At 38.6% G+C, this 15792-nt stretch overlaps 1 pseudogene; it reads left to right on the forward strand.

Annotated features, from left to right (window-relative positions):
* Positions 1-3986: 3986 nt before the first annotated feature.
* Positions 3987-4559, forward strand: LOC116864808 (annotated as a pseudogene).
* Positions 4560-15792: the final 11233 nt, after the last annotated feature.

The following is a 15792-nucleotide window of genomic DNA, read 5'->3' on the forward strand; positions in this document are numbered from 1 at the left end:
GGGAACACAGAATTTCAATCTTATTGGAAATAAAGGATGAACCAGGAACCCCTAGGGAGTTAGATGCCAAAACTCCTTATTTGGAAAACTATCCAAGAGGCAGCTAAACACAGCTCTCCAAAAAGCCTCCCACTTCTAAAGCATTGTACACATACTTGATATGGTAAAAATGAATCTAACTGTCTTCTTCCAGAACTCTTCTCCATGAAGAGACCTTGGTGGGCAGCATAAATTGGAAATAAGGCCTCGGATTGTGCCTCCTTCAACAGAACCTGGTGCCAGCTCTGTGGCTCAGGAAACAGAGCTCCATTGTATCTTCCTCTCCTCTTTCTTTTTAACCTAATACACTTTCCTGACAAGCTATGGTACCAGTCAAGCCTCACCCCCTGGTAGCCACAGGGTTTCCATCTGCCTTGAGGTCAACACACAGGCATCAATGGGAGGAAGCCAAAAGCAGATCAGGAGGAAACATGTGAGCGGAATAAAATGTGAATAAGACTTCTGCCCTGTGGCTGGCCCTCCCAGGCTACCAGGACTGCTCCTCCCGCCTGACCACTCCTACAGAGCCTTTCCCCAGGTTCACTAGGGTTCAACCACAGGCAGCTTTGGCTGCTTCCATGCATCTGCATTCTCAACTCCAGGCCTTCGTTGGCATTTGCTGTTTCCCCTACTGGAATATGACCCTTTCCTGTTTTATCCACTCTTAGACTTCCAGTGTCGAGAACAGCGTCTTCACAGAACAGCATCTCAGAGAACATGTATGGGTACCTGAATGGAGAAAAGGAAATATGAGGATATTCTTTCTTTTTTTTAAGATTTTATTTATTTATTTGACAGAGAGAGATCACAAGTAGGCAGAGAGGCAGGCAAAGAGAGAGGAGGAAGCAGGCTCCCTGCTAAGGGAGCCCGATGTGGGGCTTGATCCCAGGACCCCGAGACCATGACCTGAGCTGAAGGCAGAGGCTTAAACCGCTGAGCCACCCAGGCGCCCCGAGGATATTCTTTCAATGGCCTCTTCAGCACTTTCTAGTTTTGTTCACCCAAGAGGTAGATAGGGCCCTTTTGGGCAGCACCAGATTTGTCCTCTGCTCTCCAAACAAAAGAGGCCCAGCCAGCACCCGTCAGACAGCTTTCTGGAAAACTCATGAAGCAAAGTCCTTTAAAGGGACAGATGGACTGTGTGTACTCAGTCTTTTTTTCCCCCCCTTCTTCTCATATGGGTTGTTCTAAGTCCTGCTCAACCCCACAGAATAAAAGACTAGAATAAAGTGTAATCAAATCCAAGTCCATCTCCTGATGTGCAGCAAATCCCATCACTGAGACATCAGGTTTGTGAGAAGGAAACAGCTTATTTAAAGAGGCAGCCAAAACAAGGAAAAGAGACAGGGGGACAAGCCATAAATCTGCCTCCCTGAACGGGGAGAGAACAAATTTAAATGATCCTTGGGGCTTGAGGTTACATACATGTTGATGAAAAGGACAGGGAAACTTATGAATATTCATGAGGAAAGTGGAACCTGCACATTGAATGAGCACATGTAACACGCATCCCATGTTAACTTTGGGGTAGAGACTTAATATCATCAGAATGTGGCAAAATTCAGCCCTTGAAATCAAGAGGTTATTTTAGGACAAGTAGAAGGGCTATGCTCTGAAAGCCAGTATAAACTGGATGGGGTCTTAGGGTCTTAGGCTCATTATCTCAGAAATGGCCTTGTTCATAGGCTGAAACCATATCAGCTGACCTTGAGTCCAGGCTTCTGCAGAGCCAGCTAGTGGATTTGTTAGTAGGGTCTAAAAAGACACAGTAGATGATTAGGGAGAAACAGTTCTCTGAAAAACAAGCTTTAAACTTTCTGCTAGTTTCAATCTTATTAACCCTATGGGACATGTTTTCAAAAAGAGGGCCAGCTTGACATGGGACACTTTTGGGTTGACACGGTTCTTCCATTTACTAGTTCTGTGACCTCAAGTAACTCACTGATCTTTCCTGTACATCTACATAAAGTGAGTTAAGATAATATTTGGCTCATAAGGCTACAGTGAAAAACAAAGAAGATAATGTTTGCAAACATTTAGTAAAGTTCCTTGAGAAGTGTGAACTGTATTGTTAACCTGTCTATATTATATATATTGCAATATAGTAAACTTTTTTTTTTAAGATTTTGTTTATTTATTTGACAGACAGAGATCACAAGTAGGCGGAAAGGCAGGGGGAAGCAGGCTCCCTGCTGACCAGAGAGCCCAATGTGGGGTTCGATCCCAGGACCCTGGGATCATGACCTGAGCTGAAGGCAGAGGTTTTAACCCACTGAACCACCCAGGAACCCTGGCAATATAGTAAATATATTGTGATTTTTTACTATGTTGTTATTAGTTATAAAATGAAGAAAAGTGTCACTTTGTGGGTTTCAAACTAGTTTAGATGACCGAAGATTTCTTAGAGGCACTTCAGATTCTATTAATGTTTAATTCTGTTTTTAATAGACTTTTTCCTTTGTAGTTGTGTGTGTGATTTGGAACACTGAAAAGAAATAAAATAAATAAAGTAGACTTTAGTTTGAGGTTCACAGGAAAACTGAGGTCTGAGGTTCCCCTATAGCCCTTGCCTTCCTTCCCCATACAGCCTCTTTCACTCTCAACCTATGTAGAGTGGTACATTGCACCCACATTGATACGTCATTGTCACCCAAAGTTCTTACTATACATTAGGGTTCACTCAGTGTTATACATTCTCTGGGTTTCAACAAATGTATAATGACATGTATCTACCCTTATAATACATATAGAATAGATTTACACCCTAAAAATCCTGTGTACTCCCTTCATCCCTTCTTGCCCACCCCCCATAAACTCTGGCAATCACTGGTCCTTTACTTTTTTCATAATTTTGTTTTTTTCCAAAATATCACATAGTGGGAATCATACAATATGTTGCCTTTTACTACTTCTTTTACTTAGTGACATGCATTTAAGTTTCTTCTATGTTTTTTTCCATGGCTTGATAGCTCTTTAAAAAAAAAAAAAAGCAAAAACAAAAACAAAAACACTGCACGACAGTCCATTGTCTAGAGGGACTACAGTTTGCTTTTCCATTCACCAAGGACGTCATGACCTCCGAGTTCTGGCAGTTGTAAACAAAGCTCCTGTGATCGTCCCCATGCAAGTTTTTTTTTTTTTTTTATTTAAAGAATTTATTTATTTGACAGAGAGACTCAGTGAGAGAAGGAATACAAGCAGGGGGTGTGGGAGAGGGAGAAGCAGGCTTCCCTGCTAAGCAGGGATCCTGATGCGGCTGGATCCCAGAATCCTGGGATCATGACCTGAGCCGAAGACAGATGCTTAATGACTGAGCCATGCGGTCCCCCCCATCCCATGCAAGTTTTTATGTGGACATAAGTTTTCAACTCCTTTGGGTAAATACTAAAAAGTGGAATCGCTAGATCATATAGTTAAGAGTATGTTTAGTTTTGTAAGAAATTGCCAAAATGTCTTCCAAAGTGGCTGTATCATTTTATATTCTCACCAGAAATGGATGAGAGTTCCTGTTGCCCCATATCTTAACAGCATTTGGGGTCTCGGCCATTCTAATAAGTGTGTAGTAGTAGCTCATTATTGTTTATACAGGTGCTTATTTGTCACTGATATATCTTCTTCAGTGAGGTGTCTGTTCAAGTCTTCAGTCTTTTGAAAATTAGGTTATTAATATCCTTATTCTTGAGATTTAAGAGTTCTTTGTGTATTTTACTTTATTTATTTATTTATTTATTTGACAGGCAGAGATCACAAGTAGGCAGAGAGGCAGGCAGAGAGAAAGAGGGGGAAACAGGCTCCCCGCTGAGCAGAGAGCCTGATGCGGGGCTCAATCCCAGGACCCTGGGATCATGACCTGAGCCGAAGGCAGAGGCTTTAACCCACTGAGTCACCCAGGTGTCTCATTCTTTGTGTATTTTAGATAAGTCCTTTATCATATATATATTTTGTAAATATTTTCTCCAAGTCTGTGGCTTGTCCTTTCATTCTCTTGACTGTGTCCTATGAAGAGGAGAAGTTTTTAACTCTAATGAAGACCAGCTTCTCAACTATTTATTTAGTGGATTGTGCCTTTGGTGTTGTATCTGAAGAGACATCATGAGCTGCTTCTCTTCAGCGGCTCCTGGTCCTGCTGTGTGCTCATTCAATGTGGATCTGGCACCTCTTTTGTGGAGTGGCAGTTGAGGAGTCTCTGGGGCTCACCAGGGCCAATAAAAAGTCCAAGGAAGGAGTCAGGACTGAGAACAACGACCATATTAATTTGAAGGTGGTGCGGGATGATTCTGAAGTACCATTTAAGATGAAGAGGCAGGCTCACAACACTTACTAAACTAATGAAAGCGTATTGTGAATGAGAGCTTGTCAATGAGGCTGATTCCGATTTGATGAGCAATCAATGAAACAAGACACTCCTGCACAGTTGGAGATGGAGGATGAAGATAAAATTGATGTGATGTGTTCCAGCAGCAGACAGGAGGTGTTTACTAAAAATGGAACATGGTACTTCAAAACTCTGTTCCTCCAGACCAAAGAGGACATTGTCAATTTGAAAACTGCAATTTGCTTCCACCACATCCTGAGTGCTACAGTAGTTTTTCTCGATTCTTTCATTTTCCCATTCCTCATTCCTTTATTGCATATAATGTAATGGTGTATGTGCAGAAGCATACTGCATTTTTTTTTTTTAGCTAAATGGCCAGTGGTATGTTTTAATTGACATCAAATAGACAAGAAGTGGGGGAAAAATACTGGTTCTGTGAAAACACCCCCTTTCTCTATTTGTGATATTCAGCTCCTGTCTTTATATCTCATAAGTTATATTGCTCTCACTGTTTCACAAAAAAAGAACAACATAAATTTCCTTGCACACCTTGTTCAATTGGAGAATTTTAATGTTTTGCATTTATCATTGTAAAACCAAGGACAATTTTATAACTTTTTTTGTATAGAGTTGTTACTTGTCGGGCAATCTCTCTCTAAATAGGTATAAATTACTGTAAAAGAAATGAATCCTAGATGGTTTTTGCTTCAAGGGAAGTGTCTTGTTTAAATAAGCTTCTTGTCAAAAATGAAAAAAAAAAAGTCATCACCGTACTCAAGGTCACCTGTATTTTTCTCCTCTGTTATCTTCTTGGACTTTTACAGTTTTGCACTTCACACATTTAGGTCTGTGATCCATTTTGAGTTCATTTTTATGGAGGGTGTAAGGTTTGTGTCTAGATTCATTTTGTTACATGTGGACATAATAAAAGTTCTTCCACCATCAATTATCTAAAAGACTATCTTTGGTCCATTGTTTTGTCTTTGCTCCTTTGTCAGAAATCAGTTGACTATATTTTGGGGATCAATTTCTGGGCTCTCTATTCTGTTTCATTGATCTCGTTGTCTTCTTTTTCACTAATACCACACTATATTGATTACTATAACTTTATAGCAAGTGTGAAGAGAATAGTGTTGATCTTCTGACTTTGTTCTTCTCCTTCAACATTGTGTTGGCTATTCTCAGTCTTTTGCCAATTAATATAAACTTTGGAATCAGTTCACTGATACCCGCAAAATAATTTGGTGAAATTTTGATTGGAATATATTGAATCTATAGATTGAGTCAAGAATAACTACCATCTGGACAATAATGAGTCTTCTTTTCCATGGCCATAGGGTATCTCTCCATTTAGTTCTTTGATCTCTTTTATAAAACTTTTGTAGTTTTTCTCATATAAATCTTACACATATTTTGTTACATTTATACCTAAGTACTTTATTTTGTGGGGGGTAATGACATAAATGTTATTGTGTTCTGAATTTCAAATTTCACTTGTTCATTGCTGGTATATACAAAAGTGATTGACTTTGGTACATTAATCTTGAACTCTGTAATCTTCCTATAATCATTTCTTTTTTCAGGTTTTTTTTTTTGTCAATTCTATCAGATTTTCTACAAGATATGTGTTATCTGTGAACAAAGATAGTTTTGTTTCTTCTCTTTCAATCTGTATACATTTTGTCTCCTTTACTTGTCTTATTATTTAGTACAATGTTGAAAAGGGGTGGTGAGGGGTACATTCTTGCTTTGTTCTTGATCTTAGCAGGAAAGTTCTAGTTTTTCACCATTAAGTATCATGTTAAGTAAATTCTATTTTCATTTATTTATTTGACAGAGAGAGAGAGAACGAACAGCAGGGGGAGTGGCAGAGGGAGAGAGAGGGAGAAGCAGACTCCTTAGTGACCAGGGAGACCCAGGGAGGGCTCTATCCCAGGACCCTAGGATTATGCCCTGAGCCAAAGGCAGATGTTTAACTGACTGAGCCACTGAGGCACCCCAGTAAATTCTATTTTCTTTTAAGATTTTATTTATTTATTTTACAGAGAGAGAAAGCACAAACAGAGGAAATGGCAGGCAGAGGGAGAGAAAGAAGCAGGCTCCCGTTGAGCACAGAGTCCGATAGTGGGACTCGGTCCCATGACCCGAGCTGAAGGCAGAGGCTTAACCCTCTGAGCCACCCAGGCACCCCGTAAATTCTATTGTTAAAAGTATTTTTTAAGCTGTTATAAATTTTTTTAAAGATTTTTTTAAGTTATTATTTATTTATTTGACAGACAGAGATCACAAGTAGGCAGAAAGGCAGGCAGAGAGAGAGGGAGAGGGAAGAAGGCTCCCCACTGAACAGAGAGCCCGATGTGGGGCTCGATTCCAGGACTCTGGGATCATGCCCTGAGCTGAAGGCAGAGGCTTTAACCCACTGAGCCACCCAGGCGCCTCCAAGCTGTTATAAATTTGAATAGAAAATAACACTCACAGTATTATTAACTCACTCACAGTGAGTCTCTGTGGGTGTGTGTGTGTGTGTGTTTATTAAGAAAGGATTTATAAGGAATACAGGGTAATATAATAAACATGCAATGTAAACCCACAAAGTTTAAGAAATAGATCATTGTCAACTACTGACATTGTTTAAACTCAAAGGAGGGCAATCTTAGTATTTATTTGTTTTTCTAAATTATTAGAATTTTGTTTTCTTCTTGATTGCCTTTGGAAATAATAAATAATATGTGGGAACCATAAGCCTGTTTATTGTGCTATCAAGCATTATATTTACTGCCAAACAAGGACACCTGTCCCAATGTCTTTGATTCATTTACTCATTTATTCAGTAAACATTTCTTCTATTATATGATAGGTGCTTGTGTTTTACTTGGCATCCTATGATGGTGTTCTTAATTTAAGATGAGATGATTCCCATAGCGTATTCCTTGTGCCATATTGTCGGTCTTAGGGTTCTTTCCATCTCACCTATGGGCAAGGCTTTTGCACCTTTGTTTCTCCCCAAGGGAACTGGATCCTCCTTGTCCTTGCCTATACCTACATATTTGTTACAATTACTAACCATCTTCCCTCAATTTTCAGGGGCAGTTCTGTGTTCAAATTTTTAGTTTATGAAATATGCTAATTACAGTTATGTGTAAATGACTTCCTTGTACTTGTCTTTGTTGAGAACACAGCCTGTATATTTGTCACATGAGGGAAGGTACTTTATAAATATTTGTTGAATAAATTGATATGTTTCCATTGGAGACAGAATTTATTAAAAGGAAAAAATACATCATACTCACTTTTCAGCTGGTTTAGAGTACTTTTAAGGAGAAAATAAGATCCTTAGCACCTCAAGCTTGTACTTCTGCCCATCTCTGCCTCAAAAGTCTATGTTACAACCTTTCAAATTACTGTTTGTGCTCATGTGTACACTTTTCTGACTAAGGTGAACTGTCCCTCCACTGAGCGGAAGGATCTTTCCCATCCTTCAAAATCCTCCAGGAAATTTCCCCAGGATCCCTCTCTATGCTTCCACTGACCAGTCACTAGGCATGTAAAGACCTAGGGATAAAAAGAGAAAAACTCAGATCATTTTTTTCTAAGCTTTTGAACTCCTGTTTTCTCCTTTTTGTTTTGTTTTGTTTTATATAAGGGGATAAGAGTAAGTGGACTCTTTATTGTTTCAATAAGACAAGTATATATATTAAATATAACGAACCATATCATTTATGCAAGCAAACCATGTGTTATATAATAGACTTTCCTGCCCCCAAACAATGTAATTTTAGGTTTGCTCAAGTTTCAAAAAGAAAAGCACTCTCTATATTAGTCCTTTAAAAAATCGTTTCTAGGGCACCTGGGTGGCTCTGTCATTAAACGCCTGCCTTCGTCTCAGGTCATGATCTCAGGGTCCTGGGACCCAGCCCCACATCAGGCTCCTTGCTCCACGGGAAGCCTGCTTGTCCCTCTTCCACTCTCCCTGCTTGTGTTCCCTCTCTCACTGTCTCTCTCTCTGTGTCAAAATATAAACAAAATCTTTAAAAAAAATCATTTCTAACCTCACTCTCCTAACTTCGGATGCACATTTGAAAATTAATCATGTAATGCCTCATTACATGATCTATATCATGTTATTTAATGTCTGTGGAGTTATTTAATAGTTCTTTAATTAAACAACATGGTAAGGGTACCAAGAACAAAGTAGGTTCCGCATAAATCCTGGAAGGAGAATTACTTTTGGATCAATTGAAGTTTTGAGGCTCTGGAATTGAGATTCCTAAAAAGAAAGAGGGAGGGAGGAAAAGAATGGAAATAAAGTTTGTTTATGCCTCTAGAGTGGGAGCTGCATTCTCAGATGCCTGGAAAATTCAGGGGAGGTAAATTCAAATAAATGATTTAATAAGAATAAGGAGTTGTAGGCTCAGTGTCAAACTTGAACTCAAGTACAAGTAGTAAGAAATAGAATGGCTAGGAAGATAGGAAATGGCTTTTGTGGCACTGAAATATTAATTCATGGTTCGTGAAAATCAATATTTTTAAGTGTAAGTCTTGCTAGTATTCTTATATGTCCCCGAATGCCCTTTGAGACCAGGATAAATATCCATTTCTCAAGGCCTGACTTGAAGCTCTTGAGACTGCCTTTCCCTTCATCTCACTTGGAACTGAGATTTTTAAGTGAAGAATAAAGAGATTAGAACAAAGTTCATGCTCCTTGACTCAAAAAAAAAAAAAAAATAAAAAAGATCATCTATCTAGGGTACTTTAATAAAACTCCTCATGCTCTGTCTTTGTAAGCTTGTCTAGGCTAGCCCTTGCCTTCTTCTCATCTTGGACCTGGCATCTTGGCCTTAGAACTGGTTTTCTACCATGACTCATTCCTTTGCCCTTTAGAAAAAATTCTGTATTTGGAATACTTGACTCCCATCTTCACTTTCCCCAAGATTCTGGACTCTAGCTTCCCCTTTGCTCTATAATTCATTTCTCTGTGAAGATTCATGTTATTATCAAGTTCAGTGCAAACTTCCAGAACCCCAGCCAAGAGCAAAGCCCTCAGGTGCCTACTTGCTAAGGAAAGGAATTTGGACATTAATAATGTTGTAAGAAAATCAAGAGAAAACGTTACCCAAGCAGAGGAAGAGCTCTCGTATGTGTGGCTATATGAACAGAAAGCCTTCTCTCCTTTGGCAGAGATGGCAGTCAGCAAGACTGGATTTTGCCAACAGTTAGGCTCTCCAGATAGTAGCAAGGTTCTTGCATCCACCATGCAAACAGTTTGACTGTGTTTGAACTTCTCAGTGAATAAAGTCATTGCAACTCTTTAAATCGTTAGGATAGGGAAACAGCTGTTAAACATAACTGAAAAACCATGCACGCTCTTTGTTGTCCTTCTCTAGACTGTCTGTCCCGAGGAAGAAAAAGCTACAGATGTTTCCTCAGGAAAGCACTCTGAAAAGAGCAGAATAATGCAGCTATTCTGGACTTGAACCCAGAAGACTCAGGTTCACATTCTGGCACAAACAATGCTGTGCTACCCCCCACAAGTCTGTTTCCTCTCTAAACCTGGACTTGTCCGTTTTTTAAAAAGAGATGGTGTAAAAATATTCATCTCATACTGCCAAGATAAATTCAAGAGGTAAGTATGTAAAAGAACTTTCAAATACTAAAGTACCCCTTAATGGGTACTTTATTTGAGGTTGCATTATGACTTGCTAGTGTTTAAGCATTTATGGCATTCATACTATTTGTGATTTAAATGATACAGGTTAAAAATAATATTTGGATTTTTAATCCAAGAAAGTGTATTAAAAGAGACCTCCTAGCAGTAGTATAATAGCATGATGAATTTTGGAGTCAGATTCAGTGCAAATCCAAGATCTGCAACAGACTATATGATCATAGTTTATAACTTTTCAGCCACATGTACTCATCTGTGAATAATTCTTTGCATTGTTATCCAGGGCTGAATGAGAAAGCATAGCAGAGCATAATGTTTGTTGTCTTTCTTTTCCTTCTTTGTACTTTTTTAAATTATTAACATATAATGTATTATTTTCTTCAAGGGTACAGGTCTGTGAATAATCAGTCTTACACAATTCACAGCACTCACCATAGCACATAACCTCCCCCAATGTCCATTACCCAGCCACCCTCCCACCCCCTACCCTGCAGAAACCCTCAGTTTGTTTCCTGAGATTAGGAGTCTTTTATGGTTTCTCTCCCTTTCTGGTTTTGTCTTGTTTCATTTTTTTCCTCTCTTCTCCTATGATCCTCTGCCTTGTTTCTCAAATTCCACATATCATTGAGATTATATGATAATTGTCTTTCTCTGATAGACTTATTTCATTTAACATAATACCCTCTAGTTCCATCCATGTCATTGTAAATGGCAATATTTCAATTTTTGATGGCTGCAAAATATTCCATTGTATATATATCCCACATCTTCTTTATCCATTCATCTGTTGGTGGACATCTGGCTCTTTCCACAGTTTGGCTATTGTGGAGATTGCTGCTATAAACAGTTGGGTGCACGTGCCCCTTCAGATCACTACATTTGTATCTTTGGGGTAAATACCCAGTAGTGCAATTGCTGGGTCATTGGGTAGCTCAATTTTCAAATTTGAGCAACTGCCATATTGTTTTCCAGAGTGACTGCACCAGTTTGCATTCCCACCAAGAGTGTAGGAGGTTTCCCCTTTCTTTGCATCCTCACCAATGTCTGTTATTACCTAACTTGTTAATTTAAGCCATTCTGACTGGTGTGAGGAGGTGGTATCTCACTGTGGTTTTCATTTGTGTTTCCCTGATGCCAAGTGATGTTGAGCATTTTTCTATATGTCAGTTGGCCATTTGAATGTCTTCTTTACCAAAATGTCTGTTCAGGTCTTCTGCCCATTTCTTGATTGGATTATTTGTTCTTTGGGTGTTGAGTTTGCTAAGTTCTTTATAAATTTTGGATACTAGTTCTTTATCTGATATGTCATTTGCAAATATCTTCTCCCATTCTGTCAGTTGTCTTTGGTTTCATTGACTGTTTTCCTTGTTGTGCAAAAGTTTTTTATCTTGATGAAGTCCCAATAGTCATTTTTTGCCTTTGTTTCCCTTACCTTTGGTGACATGTCTAGCAAGAAATTGCTGTGGCTGAGGTGAAGGAGATTGCTGCCTGTGTTCTCCTCAAGGATTTTGATGAATTCCTGTCCCACATTTAGGTTTTTCATCCATTTTGAGTTTATTTTTGTGTATAGTGTAAGGAAATTGTCCAGTCTCATTTTTCTGCATATGGCTGTCCAATTTTCCCAACACCAAGAGACTGTCTTTTTTACATTGGACATTCTTTCCTGCTTTGTTGAAGATTAGTTGACACAAAAATGAGGTTAAATACATTGAAGGGATAGACTATGACTGTAAAAATGAAAATTAAAAAAGGTTTTAAAAAAGGAATTGATAAGAAGTTGGTTGAAAAAAGAAAGAAGAAAAATTAAAGAAAAAAAGAGAGAATATGATCAGGCAGGTGAATAGAACAGAGACACACACTAGATCCTGGGTGAATTTTGGTCTGTTAGAAGAAACTGCATCCCAAAATTTTAAAGAAATAAAAACATGTACATACGAAAAATAAAGTTAAATCAATGAAGTGATAGAATATGACTGAGAAAATGAAAATTAAAAAAAAGATTTTAAAAAGGGAATTGATAAGGTAAGGGGTTGGTTGAAAAGGAAAGAAGAAAAGATTTTAAAAAGAGAGAAAATAAAATTAAAAAATTAAAGTTGACAGACTAAAGAATCATAGGAAAAAAGTCATAAATTCTATGTGCTGCATTCCCCTATCTCTGGAGTTCCGTCGTTCTCATTGATCAGTAAACTTGGTCTTGGCTGGATGTTCTTGCTGATCTTCTGGGGGAAGGGTCTGTTGAATTGTTTCTCAAATGTCTTTGCCCCAGGCAGAAGTGCTCCACCTTGCTTGCAGCCAAACTAAGTAATCTGCTCCAGTTTGCTCTGTAGCTTTTGTTCCCTGAAGGCTTTCAGGCAGCTTTAGAGGATGAGAATGAAAATAGCAGCCTCCCAATCTCTGGTCTCAGAGCCGGGGCCCCTCTCCTCAGTGCAGCCTTACAGAAAAGCAGTCAATCACTCCTGCTTCCCCCCTCTCCAGCCGCACTCCATGATCACCTGGCCTGTAACTGAGCATTTCTATCTCTGGCACACAGTCCTGTTTGGGGTCTCCAGACCCAGCAGATTCCTGCAGTGCACTCCTGCACTGCTTCTCCTGGTGGAGGAAGGGGAGTCTCCCCTGCTCTGTCGCTTGTCTTTCCCTGCTCAAAGAGCAGTGGCCCTACTGGCCACAGATGACAGTTTATGGCAACCCCTAGCTGAGAGCCCACTCCTCCACTCACTCTTTGCAGCTGGCTTCTCTGCTCCAATACCTGGGAACTCTGCCACACTCAGGTACCCCCAGTCTTCCTGTGACCCTGAGGATTCTGAGACCACACTGTGCCAGTGAGGGCTCCACCCCCCACATAGCCACCAGAGGGACATCCTTCAGTGGAGCAGACTTCTAAAAATTTTGATTTTGTGTTCCACTGCTCTATCACTTGCCAGTAGCTGACTGACAAAGGCTGCCTCCTCCTGCGGTCTTTCTTCCATATATCACCTCAGATTCACTTCCCTCTGCACCTCCTACCTTGCAGAAAGTGGTCACTTTTCTCTTCATAGAGTTGCAGCTATTCTTTTCTTTGATCTCCAGTTGAGTTTGCAGGTGTTTGATAGATATTTAGCTCAATTCCTGAAACCAGAAAAAATTTAGGTCTCCTACTCCTCTGCTATCTTGGACTCTCTTTTCTTTCTACTTCTTGACAAGCCTTCTAGTCTCTCAAGTTTATTAAAACCTGAAAAAAGGAAAGTTACCTTAGTGGATCCAAGCAAGAGATACTGGCATGGGAATATCTGGGAGCCAGGTAGAGAATAAATCTTTCATGGATGGCAGACAGTACCAGATTCAGCTTCTGCCTTGTGGTTGTAGTTGGGTATCATTTGTACTCTCACAAACCTTTAATACTTAGTTTAAACAAGTTTTGGGTGCTGCCGGATTGACTTGGTAGCATGCAGTTGTCATTATGAAGAGGGATGCAGGGCTACATAAGAAAATTATGTGTCCTTGACTGTCACTATTATTTTAAAGGTTTATTATCCCTGAGCTGACACTTAAAAAGTTGTACGTCCTGAACACATGCTCTACAATTTCAAGAGTTTATTATCAGATCAACTGGTTGTCTTATTTGTGTTTATTTATACCTTATCTGTGAGTCTGTGGTATGAATAGTTAAGCTTCCATCAATGGTATAGTAAGCTGAGAAATTCAAGTAATGACATATTTGCCCAACAAATACAAAGGTGTACTACAGTATTTTAAACACAATGTCATGGGAGAATGCCTGGGAAGGCAGAACCTAGCATCTTTCTAATTCACACAAGTGTGTTGAAAGAACAAATTCCTTGAAACCCAGGCCAATCTTGCCATATAAAAGTCACTGGGTATAACTCCCAGGGAAGGGTGAGTTTTTTTGTTTTGTTTTGTTTTCTTCTAATACCTACCTTGAGAAACTACTGCAGGACAAACCGGTTGGCGAGAAACAATGAGTGCAACTTTCTGGCTCTGTGGGAGCAGTAGGTAGGGTGTCATACTTCTGCCTCAAGAAGATCTTGGCGTAGGGCAGCCACATGGAAATGAATGGAAACAAACTGCTTAAAGAACAGCAGTGATAGCAACAGTCCAGTGTTCCTCAGAGTCATAGATCTTTCATCTAAAGATTTCTCAGAGGAATATCAGCACCAGTAGGAAAAGAGAACCAATCCAAAGTATCTCCTATACAAGGCCATCATTGCATTGTAGCTGAGGCAGCATGAGTGAGGGAATACTTTCTTTGGAAATGACCTTCACTTTAAGCTATAAAGCATGACTCAACAGAGGGAGTTTATGGAAGCAGATTTGACACACTCCAGCTTAAAGGTGAAGTGCTTCTCTATGTGAATATGATGAATATGTGTAAATGCCTCTGGGCATTTGGGATTGCCATAAAGAAGATGACTACAAAAGAGAAGAGAAGCTTATTATCATGAAGGGCAGATCTACATGATGGCTTACTCTGGTTTTGATTTGAATAATAAAATATGACCTTACTTACCATACCATGTGTGATTAAGAATATAGTGAAATGAATCTCAAACTAAAAGCTCAGATGTAAAGATACCTCATTTCTTTTATTTAAGAAAAATCAACTTATCCTGCTTTCTCCCTAGCTTCCAAATCAAAAATTATTTTATTTCACACAGAAAAAAAGTCTGCTTTGGAGAGAATATTGAACTTAGATCTTCTTGAACTCTAAGAAAATATTATTATAATTCTGCAAAGAAATAAAACACCATACATATGCTAAATTGTAGTTATTTTTGTCATTCTACCTATTAACTTTAATAATAATATTGAAGGACATATTCAAGATGAGCAACTGACTTTTTAAAAAATAATCATACTACTTGAGCAACTCAAAATTTATTTTTATTTTATTAGCAGCGTAACATGCTAAGAAAATTGCCAAAACCTACAAGAAAAACAAATACTGTGAAGGATACAATGACAACAAAATAAAAAAGTAGGGAAATTGATGTCATCAATTCAGCAGTTAAGAGTCATCTCAAGTATGTTTTAGTACCTCTTAAAAAAGAAAAAAACCGGAGTTTGCCATATTTTGGAGATAAAGAACACGCATCCATGAGACTCTGTTCCTAACAGTTTAATAGTAACATTCTTGATTGAGGCCATTATTAAAGCAAAGCAATTGTATCCGAGTCACTCAAGTTATTGAGCAGAAATAATGAATCACAAAGGATGGAGATTTATAAGTTAAATATCATATCTGCATGAAGAAAAATGAAAGATTCCTGATAGGAATAATCAGTGACATAAAAACCAATACTTCAAAAAGTAATTTTAAAAATTAACTCAGAGAGTTATTTCTAACCACTATTTTTTTTAATTTTTACATTTTTCTTATTAACATATAATGTATTATTAGCCCCAAGGGTACAGATCTGTGTCTAACTACTATTTTGAGAGAAGCAGCAAGCACAAACTTCTTGGGGGAAAAATCATATTGAAGCAATTCCATTTTCTTTTATCTCATGGTGCACCATGAATACTTCAGCAAGTAATATAGACTTGCCACTTCAGGTTTTTCCCCATCTTGAACTGCTGGAGCCCAGTGACTTGTATATAGCGGTTTTCTAATTATTATTCATAGGATAAATGAACAAATGAATGAATGAATAAATACAAACAAATTTAGTACCAAACTACAGTTTTTTTGGTTTTATTATGAAAAATAATAGGAAAGTCCAATGTGTACAAACAAGTATCATATATATAATATTTACTATATAGCATTATATATGTA

Source organism: Lontra canadensis, unplaced genomic scaffold (genome assembly GCF_010015895.1).
Source record: "Lontra canadensis isolate GAN:19392208 unplaced genomic scaffold, GSC_riverotter_1.0 scaffold6, whole genome shotgun sequence".
Classification (NCBI taxonomy): Eukaryota; Metazoa; Chordata; class Mammalia; order Carnivora; family Mustelidae; genus Lontra; species Lontra canadensis.